Source organism: Mesoplodon bidens (genome assembly GCF_964165515.1).
Source record: "Mesoplodon bidens genome assembly, contig: HAP1_SCAFFOLD_659, whole genome shotgun sequence".
Taxonomy (NCBI): Eukaryota; Metazoa; Chordata; class Mammalia; order Artiodactyla; family Ziphiidae; genus Mesoplodon; species Mesoplodon bidens.
Window position 1 is genome coordinate 40,959 of NW_027672588.1, and position 14,949 is coordinate 55,907.

General features: G+C 48.3%; 1 long non-coding RNA gene and 1 pseudogene across 2 annotated transcripts in view; one reads left to right on the forward strand and one right to left on the reverse strand.

Moving 5' to 3' along the window:
* LOC308609942 overlaps positions 1 to 14,949 on the reverse strand; it is a 57,286-nt gene that overhangs the window by 4,456 nt on the left and 37,881 nt on the right. The window contains exons 2-4 of the long non-coding RNA XR_014014372.1: positions 10,509 to 10,585; positions 4,010 to 4,086; positions 3,355 to 3,472 (exon numbers count right to left, since the gene is read on the reverse strand). This is a non-coding gene — a long non-coding RNA (uncharacterized lncRNA). The remainder of the gene's footprint in view (positions 1 to 3,354; positions 3,473 to 4,009; positions 4,087 to 10,508; positions 10,586 to 14,949) is intronic.
* Positions 5,956 to 14,265, forward strand: LOC308609944 (putative ATP-dependent RNA helicase DDX28; annotated as a pseudogene). The gene is made up of 2 exons: positions 5,956 to 6,012; positions 12,423 to 14,265. The product of its transcript is annotated as a putative ATP-dependent RNA helicase DDX28 (transcript).

Consider the following 14,949-nt stretch of genomic DNA (forward strand, 5'->3'; position numbering starts at 1 on the left):
TTTTCTGAATCTATGTGTGTCCTTCTCTTGGAAATTATTTCATGGGTATCAATTTTTAGGTAACACCTATAAGTGATGTCATAGGATGTCTGTCTTTCGGTTTCTTTCTTACTTCATGTTGGGTGATTATCTGTAGATCCTTCTATAGTGGTGCCAACGGCACTGTTCCATGCTTTTTCATGGCTAATATTCCATTGTGTACATGGACGACTTCTTCTTGGTGCATTTTTCTGTTGATGGATATTTTGGTTTCTTCCAGGTCTTGGGATGGTACATGTTGCTGCAGTGCAGGATTGCCAGCCTGTGTCTTTTTGATTCTGGTCTAATCAGGTGATAACCCCATGAGTGGGCCTACAGGATCACATGGTAACTCCATTTTTACCCCTAAACGCACCTCCAATCTGGTCTCACTACTGGCTGTTACCAGGTTTCATCCCACCAGCAGCTAAAGGGTACACAGTTCTCTAAAACCCCTTCAGCATTTATTCTTTTAGACTTTTTTGCTGATAATCATTCTGACGGCTGTGAGGTGAACGTTTTCGTACACTGGACTTGCATGGCTTTATTAATTCCTGATGTTCAGCCTTTTTCCATTCCCATTTTTTTAACAAAAAAAGACAGGAAAAGAAACAGAAGCCAAATGTGCATAAATTATGCCTCTTGAAACTGTCGTTTTGAAATATGGACGTCTTTTGAATTTTTTGGTCGATATATGACCCCAGGATTTGTTTTCAGGGCAGGTGTCATTTACAGGCCTGCAATGATTTTGAATATCCACTGACCATTAGCGCTGGGATTAAAGCTGCAGTTGTGTGAAACGGCCACAAGGTGGCAGCAGTTCTCCCTTACCAAATCTGGTTACTAGGGCAACAGAGCCTCAATGGAAGTCGTGTTCTAGATTGGAATTTAGAACGGAATGTGCCAGGAGAAAGCCCCTCAAGTTTGTCTCACTACTTCTTGTTCGTGTTTTTAATTTAATTTTTTATTTTTTATTACAGCAAGTTTGATTACAACGTTTGGCTTGTTGTAGGTGTGCAAGATATGGTTCTTTTACACATAAACATATGTCTATTCTTCCTGGGATCCTTATCCCATGTACGTTATAACAGAATGTTGAGTAGTCTTCTCTTGGTATTCCGTAGGTCTTTGGTGATTATATATTTCACCTGTGTTTGTATACGTCTGTTAACCCCAATATCCTAATGTATCCAATCCTCACACCTTTCCATTGGTGAACCATAAATTTGTTTAATGAATCTCTGATAGCCCTTCTCTGTGGGAATATCTTCACTGGTATCAATTTTTAGGTAACACCTATAAGTGATATCATAGGATATGTGTCTTTCTCTTTCTTACTCCAGGTTGTGTGATTACATCTAGAATCATCTGTGGTGCTGCACAGGGCAATGTGTCCTTTTTTGTTCCTTGGCTAATATTTTGTCTGTACTTGTACCAGTTCTTCTTTGTCCACTCATCTGTTGCTGGACTTTTTGGTTACTTCCATATCTTGGCTATTGTAATACTGTGCAGTGCACATTTGCCTTCCTGTGCCTTTCCAATTCTGTCTTCTTTGGTTACAGGTCCAGGAATGGGCCTGCTGAATGATATTGTAGCTCAATGTGTACCTTTTAAAGGCATCTCCATTCTGTTCTCATTAGTGGATCTTTCAAGGGTACGTCCAACTGAAAGTTGAGGTTATGCATTTCTCCACAAACACTTCAGCATTTATTGTTTATAGGTTTCTTGCTGATGGTTATTCTGAGGTGTACCAGCTGAAACCTCTTTGTAGCTGAATTTGCGTGTGTCTCATAATCCGTTGAAATTAAGCTTTAAGGCATGTCCATTTTATTTTTCAAACTGTGATTACAGCTTAGCTCTTCAAAGTCTTTTCTTAAAGTATGAGTCACATTTTGCAATTTTTTGGCCATTACCTCCCTCAAGGCATTTTGTGGGCAGGTCTCATTTACAGCCATGCAGTAGTTGTTCACATGAAGTGACCATTAGCACAGGTTTTAAGCTGCTTTTGCAGGTAACGGCCAGAGTGTGGCAGCCTTTCTACGTTCCCCATGCTGGTACTAGGGAAACAGACCTTCCTGCCAGTGGTGTTCCTCGGTTATAAATTAGAGAGAAATGTGCCCGCATAAACTCCCAATTGCTTCTGTCTCCTTACTTATATTTCATTTTAAATTTAATTTACACTTTTTATTGGAGTAATATTCCATTGTGTACATGGACCACTGCTTCTTGGTGCACTCCTCTGTTGATGGACATTTTCGTTGCTTCCAAGTGTTGGCTATGGTAAGTATTGCTGGAGTGCAGAATTGCCTGTCTGTGAGGTTTTGATTCTCATTTGTTCAGGTGACAGGTCCAGCAGTGGGTATGATTGATTGCCTGGTAGTGCAATGTTTCCCTTTTCAAAGCACCTCCATTGTGTTTTCATTAGTGGCTCTTACCACGTCCCCCTTAGAACGGAGGGTACACACTTCTCCACAATCGCTTCAGCATTTATTGCTTGCAGCATTTTGTTAATGGCCATTCTGACTGCTGTGAGCTGATAGGTTTTTGTAATTTGGGTTTGCATGTCTTTATAAATTCCTAAAACTCATCATTTTTCCAAGCTTTTTTTGTTTGTGTTTTTAAAAAAAGGAGAAAAAAGTATGCATACGATAAACCTTTTCAAATTGTCCTCTTGGAAGGTTGCCCTCTTTTCAATTTCTTATTCAATTTTCGACCCCAGGATTATTTTGGTGGACAGGTGTCATTACAGAACTGGCAAGATTGGTGAATAGTTAGTGACCATTAGCAGTGGGTTTAAAGCTGCTGTTGGTTGAAACGGTCACAAGGAGGCAGCATTTCTCCATTCCCCAATCTGGGTAATAGGGCAGCAGAGCCTTTCTGGAAGTCGTGTTCCTAGGTTGTAAATTAGAATGGAATGTGCCAGGAGAAACCCCCATACGTTTATGTCTCATTACTTCTTGTTGGTTGTCTTAATTTTTGTAATCGGGGTAATTATTAGAATATTGTTTGCCCTAGCTGTACACAATCTGGCTCATTTGTACATTATATATATCTATTCATATACAGATCCTCTGCCCATGCAAAATATTACACAGTGTTCCGTAGACCTCCCTTGCTATATGGTCGGTCTTTGTGACACATGTATATAATATGTATTGGTATATGTAACACTGATCTTAATTTATCCATTCCTCCCACCTTTCCTTTTAGATAAGTATAGTTTTTTCCTACATCTGTGAGTGTCTTTCTCTGTGGAAATATTTTCCTGTGTGTCAGTTATCAGATAACGCCTATAAGTAATATCATAGGATATAGGTCTTTTGATTTCCAACTTACCTCATGTTCCATGATTATCTCTATGCTCATCTGTGGTGCCTCAAAGAGCAGTGTTTCATTGTTCTCCATGGTGAATATTCCACTGTGTACATGGACCTCTTCTTCTTTATCCATTCACCTGTTGATGGACATTTTGGTTGCTTCACCATCTTGGCTATTGTGAATAAGGCCGCAGTGCAACTGATACAGCCTGTGTGTTCCCAATTCTGGACTTCTCAGGTGAGAGGCCTAGCGGTGGGCCTGCTGCGTCGAATGGAAAACGTAGGGAGTAACCAGGCAACGTCAGTTACCATGGCAGCCCTGGGAAAAACATTACCATGTGACACTAACATTCCCAGGAGCCTACATTTGTTTCCACAATAGGTAAACCTTTCTCATTTCAAAGTACTATAATGTGAAATATGCATCTCAGTCAGAACTAGAGGTTACTCAATGTCTGCTGTGATCGGAGGAAAAGAGAAGCGCCTTACACAGTATCTAAAGCAATGACACGAAGAAACTAGGGGCCACGGGCAGAGACACACAGGCTCAGACAGGCTCCAACCTCTATGACATGCTGAGGAGATTCACTTTGTAAGGGCTCGAGCACGAGAAAGCAGCCACTAACCAGCTACCCTGTCTCAACTATGTGGAGAAAGTCAATGTAAATGCTTACCTATGTATTATTCTTTTCTGATCGTTCTTTCAGCGTATCCCTTCTGGCTTTGTGCAAAGCGATTCTTCGTTTTGTACCTGAAAAATGAGTGGCACATGTAAATGGATGAAACTTGTCAGAGCAGACATCCAAGGAGCTCTTCAGCTAACGAACGAGGAGCTCCGAGTTCTGGGAAAGAATCGTAAAAGTAGTGTAGAATCACAATATCTTAGAGCATCCTTTATATGAAATCCCCTCTTGCATATCACCAGTCACTGGTCATCAGCCTATACATGAACTTTGCAGTGACAGAAAACCCAGCACTGTCTAGACAGGTCTAGGCACTTCTAGTTGCTACAGCAGTCTATATCAAATTCAGAATCGGACTCCCTGTCACGCATCAGTCCCAGTCTGCCTTCTGCAATGGTACACCCCATGGCACACCTCATCTCTTTTCCATCTGGCACATTTCCCAAACACATGAGGACAATTTTGTTCTGCCTAAAGCTCTCTTCTCCCACGTCACCCTCCTAAATCACTCCTTCCTTCCTGTGTTTATGACTTTGAGGAGCCCCCAAGGTTTTCTCATCCCAAGGCCATGACAAGCAATGGCATCAGTGTGCCTGCTACAGATTCTGGGAAAGGGGCAGGGCCACACAAGGGTCTGGCAAATGTGACTGACAACCTGAAGGGAGAGTACATGTGAGAACCTCAGCCTCTCTTCAGTCCTCAGCCTCTATCCAAGGTTTCTCCATAGCACGCTATTGACATTTTGGGCCAGATAATTCTTTTGGGGTGGTGGGGAGGGCTGTCCTATGCCTTGTACGATATGTAGTAGCATCCTGGCCACTACCCACTCGATGTCTGCAGCACCGCCCCACCCGCCCCCACACCCCGGATGTGACAAAGAAAAATGTCTCCAGCCATTGTCAAACGTTCTGGAGGACGGGTGATGGCAAAATCACCCTCACTCAAGAGCCACTGCTCTTTCCAATGACTCTGTTCACCCATGAGGACTCAAAACCCTCTCCTCTGCTGGCTTAGCATCCAACTCTCCAGAACGTCTATCGTGTATCAAAATGCTATTTGAAATTTGATAGTATTTATCTCTGTAACGGTATCTGATGAAAGTAAAACTCTTTCGCCAGATGTTAAGAACCTCCCAGGTGATTAATCCACGTTTACCTTATCTCCTACCCAAGACACTGGAAATTACAGAAATGATCGGACACCCATTTTCGGTATCCGTTCAGGAAGTACCTGTTGTCTAAGGCTTTTTGGCAACCTGAACAACTGAATTAAAGTAAAATATTCTGCCTGACCGCGGCTTTGTGAGACAAGACACAAACCTGTAGCAGGACCCTCCTCTCTGCTGTTTACGGAATTGAGGTATCTGACTGGAAAACCGTTGGAGGTGAACTACCCAAGAAAGCAGTGAGTTCAGGATGAGAATTTGGAAAGGGTGACAAGGGAGGGGAGAATGAACCTCAGCTGAAAAGAAAGGGGAAAAGTACCAAGAGATGAGTTCTCTTGACTGAAGAGAAGATACGCTGAAAGCCATCAGCTTGCCCTCGGGGCCCTCAGCTCTCTGGGGAGCTCTAAGGGAAGGGTGAGCCTGGACCTACGACTCCGGACTCCTGGTCTCGGCCCCCAGGCCTGACCCATTCACTCAGACTCTCAATAAATACTTGTATTCAAAGACCTTACACGGGGACCACATCTGGGAAAACATCGCCGCACCCTCATCATAAGTCACAGGGGGAGACCCGAACTGGCCAAGCCATGACAGGAGCTGTGAGGGCGACAAAAGAGCACGGCAGGGATCGGACATCGGATCGCCAGAAGCCCTCCGCCCTCCTGGTTCGTAATGCCAGGGCCCCATCGCCGTGCACCGCCGGACCCCGGTCCTGCCTCCGCCGCGCACCCTTCCCCAAGGTTGGCGGGGGGTCTGGAGTCACCATCCCCGGTTCGGACCTACACACCTCGCCGCTGCTGAGCTCTACAGATCCCGCTCCTTCCACACAGTTCGCCGAGTCCGCGGGCCTTACTGAGCCGCGCCGGCCACCGTCCGCGAGGCCTTGGCGCGCCGGTGACGTCACTGTCGTGCGCCTCTCCCGCAACAAGGGGTGTATGGCTCTGGCACGGCGGCTGCGGCTGTTGTCGCTCGCGGCTCGGTTGCTTCTGGCGCCTCGCCGGGACCTGACGGTCTGCGGTCCCATCGAGCCCCTGCCCGTGGTGCGCATCCTGCGGGCTCTACAGCGGCGGCAGGAAGAGCGGCAGAGTGGGCAGCGGAGCCCCCCCGCGGCCGGTGCTGGCGCGACCTGGGCCGCTGCCACAACGACTGAGCTCACGTGCCACAACTACTGAAGCCCACGCGCCTAGAGCCGGTGGCCCCCAACAAAAGAAGCCACCACAATGAGAAGCCGGTGCACCGCAACGAAGAGGAGCCCCCACTCACCGCAACTAGAGAAAGCCCATGTGCAGCAACGAAGACCCAACACAGCCAAAAGTAAACAAATAAATAAAATGAAAACAGATACAATACAGTATTGTTAACCATAGTTGCCATGCTGCACATTACATCCCAGAACATATTTGTCTCGTAACTGGGAGTTTGTATCCTCTGACCACCCGCACCCATTCCCCCCCCGCCACCTCATCCCCGTAGGTTAAAATTTTAAATAGAGGAAGGAGCCCAGATAAACTTCAATGAGCAGGTGACATCTGAGCAGAGATCTGAGTTAGCCAAGTTCGTATCTAATGGAAGAGCGTGCAGGAGAGGTAAGGGCCGGTGCAAAGACCCTGGGGCAGGAGCTTGTCTGGTGTGTGAGAAGAACAGGAAGGAGGCCACAGAAAGGAGAAGAGGGTAACGGAAGTCAGATACACAATGGATGGAGAGCAGCGAGCAGGTAGGACACAGCGGTCGGACCCCGAATGGCCTTGTCGGACGCTCTGCGGGCTGTGTCAGCGCTTCACGATAGGAGCCAGTGAAGGCTTTTAAGGAGAGGAGTGGCGTGACGGATCACCTTCCCCATGATCACGCCGACTGCTGTATGAAAAACAGACTGTGGGGGCCACGGTAGACACTGGCAGGTCATCAGAAGGCTCTTCTGCCACCGATGTCAGAGATGATGGTGGCTCAGGACGGAGAGATAGTAGGGGAGGTGGCGAGACGTGGTCACATTCTAAAAATATTTTGAAGGTAGAGCAACAGGAGTAAAACGAAGAAAATCCAAATCCCGTGGCCCAGAGATAACTGTTAATTCATTTATTCTAAGCAAACTCGGTCCCTCCTCAAAACCACAAAGCTTGCCAAGGATGCTCTTCTCAGAGGTACTACACCTTTGTACTCCTCAGCCCACTCCGGCATGCCCTCCCCCTCTGCCACTCTCCCAAAACTGCTCTGATTCAAGTCACCAATTACCTCGAAGTGGCTCAGTCTACGAGACACTGACCTGTCCTCAGTCGTGTTCTGCTAGCAGCACGTGGCACGGTGAAGCCTCCCCTCTTGCTCGCTCTCTCTCCTCCCTGGGTTCATCGACCGCACACTCTCCCAGTTTTTCTCTCTACCCCTGCTTTGCAGTCTCTTTTCCTGGTTTCAACTCCTGCCCTCACATGTTGAGGTTGCTCCTCAGTCGTGGGCCCTCTTCCCTGCTAATTTCACACATCCTGCCCCACAAATTTATTCACTCCCATGGTATAAACTACTGGCCACGATCATCTCCAAAGGCATCCCAACCTCCCACCAACTGCTCAAAACACATCCCCACTCGGATGTGTTAAGGGCATCTCCTACTCCACGTGTAGAAGACAAAGCCTTGATCAACCTTCCTAAGCCTCGTACTCTGTCTCCAATTATTTATTCAGCGGACACTTACTGAGCCCCTAAGATACGCCAAGCACTGCTAGGCACTAGAGACAGAAAGATGAGGCAGGAGGGTAAGGTTCAATAGGACAGAGGGTTATAGAAAGGGAACTTACAGATATGTGTGAAAATAAAAGTGTGCACGGTGCTGTGATGGAGCACTTACGTAAGGCTGTAGGAGTCTAGCTCAGCAGCGAAGAGACTGATGGGGGTTGAGGAGGGCCTCCCTCAAAAAATAATCTCTGTGGACTTCCCTGGTGGCGCAGCGGCTCAGAATCCGCCAGCCAGCACTATTTACAATAGCCAGGACATGGAAGCAACCCAAGTGTCCATCGACAGACGAATAGATAAGAAGATGTGGCACATATATACAATGGAATATTACTCAGCCTTAAAAAGAAACGAAATTGAGTTACTTGTACTGAGGTGGATAGACCTAGAGTCTGTCATACAGAGTGAAGTAAGTCAGAAAGAAAAACACATACCGTACGCTAACACATATGTATGGAATCTAAAAAAATATAATAGTTCTGATGAAGCTAGGGGCAGGACAGGAATAAAGACGCAGACGTAGGGAATGGACTTGAGGACGCGGGGAGGGGGAAGGGTAAGCGGCGATGAAGTAATAGAGTAGCGCTGACATATATACAATACCAAATGTAAAACAGCTAGGTAGTGGGAAGCAGCGGCATCGCAAAGGGAGATCAGCTCAGTGCCTTGCCACCACCTAGAGGGGTGGGATTAGGAGGGTGGAGGCAGACTCGAGAGGGAGGGCATATGGGGATATACGTATGCATAGAGCTGATTCACTTTGTTATACAGCAGAAACTAACACACCATTGTAAAGCAATTATACTCCAATAAATATGCTTAAAACAAAACAAAACAAAAACAAAAACAAGAATCCACCTGCCAATGCAGGGGACACGGGTTTGCTCCCTGCTCCAGGAAGATCCCGCATGCCTCGGAGCAACTAAGCCCACGAGCCACCTCTACTGAGCCCGTGCGCCACAACTTCTGAAGCCCACGCACATAGAGCCCGTGCTCCGCAACAAGAGAAGCCCCTGCAAGTGAGAAGCCCGTGCCCCACGACGAAGGGTAGCCCCTCCTCGCCGCAACGACAGAAAGCCCACGCGCGGCAACGAAGACCCAACGTGACCAAAAATTGATTAATTAAAGCTTATATTTAAAAAAAAAAAAAAAAAGAAAAAAATCTCTGCTGGGAATTCCCCGGTGGTCCTCTGGTTAGGACCCTGTGCCTCCAGTTCAGGGGGCCTGGGTTCAATCCCTGGTTGGGGAACTAAGGTCCTGAAAGCCGGCACCGCAGCCCAAATAAAAATGAAATAAAATAAAATATATTAAAATAAAAAAAGAAAGGATCTCTGATTCAAGGTCTAAAGGGTGAGAAGGTGTTTATCAGGCCAATATGTGAGGAGAAAATTTTTCCCATTTCAGTAAGTAGCACCTCCATTTACCCAATTACACACCATTAACCCACATTCCCCACATCCAATTCATCGCTTACTCCTATTCGCCTCCAAGCCATCACTAACCTTCCAAATATGACTCTAACGTGCCTGCTTTACTCCACCTCCAAGGCCACCACTGGGCACAAAGCCAGTCTCCTAATGAGTCTCCCCAAATCTTCTCCCGCCCCCTCCTATCCATTCTCTTACAATAGCCAGTACGGTGTCTGAAAAAGGCATCTCTGCTAACACCACTTCCCTGTTTATACCCTGCAATGGCTTCCCACCAACTTTAGGACAAATCCCAAACAGATGATGGACTGGAGGTTGGAAGACCAGAAGGAGGTAGGTAGGGTGTTAGGTTAGAAAGAGGGATAAAGGGTCTAGGCAAAGAGCGAAAAGGGCTGAAAAGAAAATGATCGGCACTTGTACAACAGTCCGGATGCAGGCAGGAGAATGCAGGAATAGCGAAGGAATACGAATAGCCAGCCACTTTTTATTTCTGCAATGCCTTTGCAATTCCCAACGTGCTTCACTTATAACTGTGATTCTCAAACCTAGCTGTACATTAGAATCATCTGGAGAGATTTTTAAAACTACCAATGGCCAGGCCTCACCCCATTTTAATCAGAATATACACTTCACTAGGGCAGGAATTTTGTCTGTTTCATTCACTGTCCATATGAAAAGTACCTGGGACATACATGGTGCTCAGAAAATATATACTGAATGAATAAATGAAGGAAGGAATGTACCACTATCACCTGAGATCCAAGGAGACATTCTTTTCAAAACTTAGGGAGTAACCAGGCAACGTCAGTTACCATGGCAGCCCTGGGAAAAACATTACCATGTGACACTAACATTCCCAGGAGCCTACATTTGTTTCCACAATAGGTAAACCTTTCTCATTTCAAAGTACTATAATGTGAAATATGCATCTCAGTCAGAACTAGAGGTTACTCAATGTCTGCTGTGATCGGAGGAAAAGAGAAGCGCCTTACACAGTATCTAAAGCAATGACACGAAGAAACTAGGGGCCACGGGCAGAGACACACAGGCTCAGACAGGCTCCAACCTCTATGACATGCTGAGGAGATTCACTTTGTAAGGGCTCGAGCACGAGAAAGCAGCCACTAACCAGCTACCCTGTCTCAACTATGTGGAGAAAGTCAATGTAAATGCTTACCTATGTATTATTCTTTTCTGATCGTTCTTTCAGCGTATCCCTTCTGGCTTTGTGCAAAGCGATTCTTCGTTTTGTACCTGAAAAATGAGTGGCACATGTAAATGGATGAAACTTGTCAGAGCAGACATCCAAGGAGCTCTTCAGCTAACGAACGAGGAGCTCCGAGTTCTGGGAAAGAATCGCAAAAGTGGTGTAGAATCACAATATCTTAGAGCATCCTTTATATGAAATCCCCTCTTGCATATCACCAGTCACTGGTCATCAGCCTATACATGAACTTTGCAGTGACAGGAAACCCAGCACTGTCTAGACAGGTCTAGGCACTTCTAGTTGCTACAGCAGTCTATATCAAGTTCAGAATCTGACTCCCTGTCACGCATCAGTCCCAGTCTGCCTTCTGCAATGGTACACCCCATGGCACACCTCATCTCTTTTCCACCTGGCACATTTCCCAAACACATGAGGACAATTTTGTTCTGCCTAAAGCTCTCTTCTCCCACGTCACCCTCCTAAATCACTCCTTCCTTCCTGTGTTTATGACTTTGAGGAGCCCCCAAGGTTTTCTCATCCCAAGGCCGTGACAAGCAATGGCATCAGTGTGCCTGCTACAGATTCTAGGAAAGGGGCAGGGCCACACAAGGGTCTGGCAAATGTGACTGACAACCTGAAGGGAGAGTACATGTGAGAACCTCAGCCTCTCTTCAGTCCTCAGCCTCTATCCAAGGTTTCTCCATAGCACACTATTGACATTTTGGGCCAGATAATTCTTTTGGGGTGGTGGGGAGGGCTGTCCTATGCCTTGTACGATATGTAGTAGCATCCTGGCCACTACCCACTCGATGTCTGCAGCACCGCCCCACCCGCCCCCACACCCCGGATGTGACAAAGAAAAATGTCTCCAGCCATTGTCAAACGTTCTGGAGGACGGGTGATGGCAAAATCACCCTCACTCAAGAGCCACTGCTCTTTCCAATGACTCTGTTCACCCATGAGGACTCAAAACCCTCTCCTCTGCTGGCTTAGCATCCAACTCTCCAGAACGTCTATCGTGTATCAAAATGCTATTTGAAATTTGATAGTATTTATCTCTGTAACGGTATCTGATGAAAGTAAAACTCTTTCGCCAGATGTTAAGAACCTCCCAGGTGATTAATCCACGTTTACCTTATCTCCTACCCAAGACACTGGAAATTACAGAAATGATCGGACACCCATTTTCGGTATCCGTTCAGGAAGTACCTGTTGTCTAAGGCTTTTTGGCAACCTGAACAACTGAATTAAAGTAAAATATTCTGCCTGACCGCGGCTTTGTGAGACAAGACACAAACCTGTAGCAGGACCCTCCTCTCTGCTGTTTACGGAATTGAGGTATCTGACTGGAAAACCGTTGGAGGTGAACTACCCAAGAAAGCAGTGAGTTCAGGATGAGAATTTGGAAAGGGTGACAAGGGAGGGGAGAATGAACCTCAGCTGAAAAGAAAGGGGAAAAGTACCAAGAGATGAGTTCTCTTGACTGAAGAGAAGATACGCTGAAAGCCATCAGCTTGCCCTCGGGGCCCTCAGCTCTCTGGGGAGCTCTAAGGGAAGGGTGAGCCTGGACCTACGACTCCGGACTCCTGGTCTCGGCCCCCAGGCCTGACCCATTCACTCAGACTCTCAATAAATACTTGTATTCAAAGACCTTACACGGGGACCACATCTGGGAAAACATCGCCGCACCCTCATCATAAGTCACGGGGGGAGACCCGAACTGGCCAAGCCATGACAGGAGCTGTGAGGGCGACAAAAGAGCACGGCAGGGATCGGACATCGGATCGCCAGAAGCCCTCCGCCCTCCTGGTTCGTAATGCCAGGGCCCCATCGCCGCGTATCGCCGGACCCCGGTCCTGCCTCCGTCGCGCACCCTTCCCCAAGGTTGGCGGGGGTCTGGAGTCACCATCCCCGGTTCGGACCTACACACCTCGCCGCTGCTGAGCTCTACACATCCCGCTCCTTCCACACAGTTCGCCGAGTCCGCGGGCCTTACTGAGCCGCGCCGGCCACCGTCCGCGAGGCCTTGGCGCGCCGGTGACGTCACTGTCGTGCGCCTCTCCCGCAACAAGGGGTGTATGGCTCTGGCACGGCGGCTGCGGCTGTTGTCGCTCGCGGCTCGGTTGCTTCTGGCGCCTCGCCGGGACCTGATGGTCCGCGGTCCCAACGAGCCCCTGCCCGTGGTGCGCATCCCGCGGGCTCTACAGCGGCAGCAGGAAGAGCGGCATAGCGGCCAGCGTAGCCCCCCCGCGGCTGATGCTGCCGCGTCCTGGGCTGACGCTGATGTCAGTGCGGCGACCCGACTTGAACCAGCCGGCTCACCTCACGCTAGGCTCTTGGAACCCGTGCCACTCTCTTCGTGGGGCTGGAGGAATCGGTGCACCCACGCGGACCATTTCTCCATCGAGTGCGCGCAACATGAGGCTCCAGCGCTGCGGAACCTTTCGCCCAAGGGCAGCTGCACTGAATTGTGTCTGGAGCTCCCCGTTCTGAGCGCGCTACAGGAGGCTGCTCCCGAAGTTGTTCGGCCCACAAACGTGCAGTCGAGTACCATTCCCCCACTTCTTCGCGGCCGCCACATTCTCTGCGCCGCAGAAACCGGCAGTGGCAAAACTCTCAGCTACATGCTACCTCTCCTTCAACGGCTGTTGGGCCAGCCAAGCCTGGACCCCTGTCGTATCCCTGCTCCTCGAGGCCTGGTTCTTGTGCTTTCTCGAGAATTAGCCAAACTGGTGCGTGCCGTGGCCCAGGCCTTGGGCAGCTCCTTGGACCTCCAGGTGCGGGAGTTAGGGGGAGGCCATGGCATGAGGAGGATCCGGCTGCAACTGTCCAAACAACCTCCAGCAGATATTCTGGTAGCCACTCCGGGGGCTCTGTGGAAGGCCCTGAAAACTCAACTGATGATCAGCCTGGAGCAGCTCTCCTTCTTGGTGTTGGATGATGCAGACACGCTGTTGGATGAAAGCTTCCTGGAACTGGTGGATTACATCTTGGAGGGGAGCCATATAGCAGAAGGCTCAGCTGACATAAAAGACCCCTTCAGTCCCAAAGCTCAGTTAGTGCTGGTGGGTGCCACATTTCCCGAAGGTATAGGCCAGCTGCTGAGTAAAGTTGCCAGCTTAGACTCTCTAACCCCCGTTACCAGTGACAAGCTCCACTGCATCATGCCTCATGTCAGACAGACATTCATGAGGCTGAAGGGAACAGAGAAGGTGACTGGGTTGGTACAGATCCTTAGGCAGCATGACAGAGCATATAGGACTGGCGCCGCAGGAACTGTTCTGGTGTTCTGTAATTGCTACAGCGCTGTGAACTGGCTGGGGTATATATTCTGGATGACCACAAAATCCAACACTTAAGACTGCAGGGACAAATGCCAGCCTCAATGAGAGCAGGCATCTTCCAGTCCTTCCAGAAGGGCTCCCGAGACATTCTTCTCTGCACAGACATCGCCTCTCAGGGCCTGGACAGCACCCAGGTGGAGCTAGTCATCAATTATGATTTCCCTCTCACCCTGCAAGACTACATCCACAGAGCAGGGAGGGTGGGCCGGGTGGGGGGCGAGGTGCCAGGCACCGTCGTCAGCTTTGTGACCCATCCCTGGGACGTGAGCCTGGCTCAGAAGATTGAACTGGCAGCTCGCCAGAGGAGAAGCCTTCCAGGACTGGGGTCCTCAGTGAGAGAGCCTTTGCACCGGCAAACCTTATTGCAGCAGGCCTATATATGATGCCATAACAGGGACCTTTCCCTCTGTGCTGGATGGGTGAGCACACACACTTGTCAGTAGGGTGCTCTGGGCTGCCTAGTCACCTTCTGAAGACTCGGGCTGCTGTCTGGCTTCAAAAGATAAGTTGCTGGCCAACACTTGAGGGTGAACTACTGAGCTTGGCTCTCTGTAGTCTTTCACGTGAAGAAGAATGTCGATCTTGGCTCTGTATTATGTCATGGTTTCTAACAATAAGCGATGTTTCTATGGGTGCCCCTTAATAAGTTTCCACTGGGGCAGAATTCAGTAGACCCTGAGAAGATTCACACTCCAAACTACCACACTTAGGACGAAGGCTCTTTCAATTGATGTTTTAGTTTAAATTTTGTTTCCTGCCCCCAAACATCCATTAAGCCTCCAGGAGAAGGAAAAGGGGATGTGACTAGCAATAAAGAGAAATTTTCTTCACAACAATGGCCATGGCAAGCTTAGGCACTTTTGGTGAAATCTCTCTGGGAAGTACTGGCAGAGGAATAAAAGGCAAACTGACACAGAAATATTGCTTGGTGTGCATTTCCAGGCTCTGCCTTCTTTCTCGTCTCTTGGTGGCAGGTGGAGGAAGAGAAGAAAAGGTTAAACTTTTTTATAAACCAGCAGAATAAGCTTATAACATCCTCTCACTATTTCTGCATAGGTTCTAGTCTC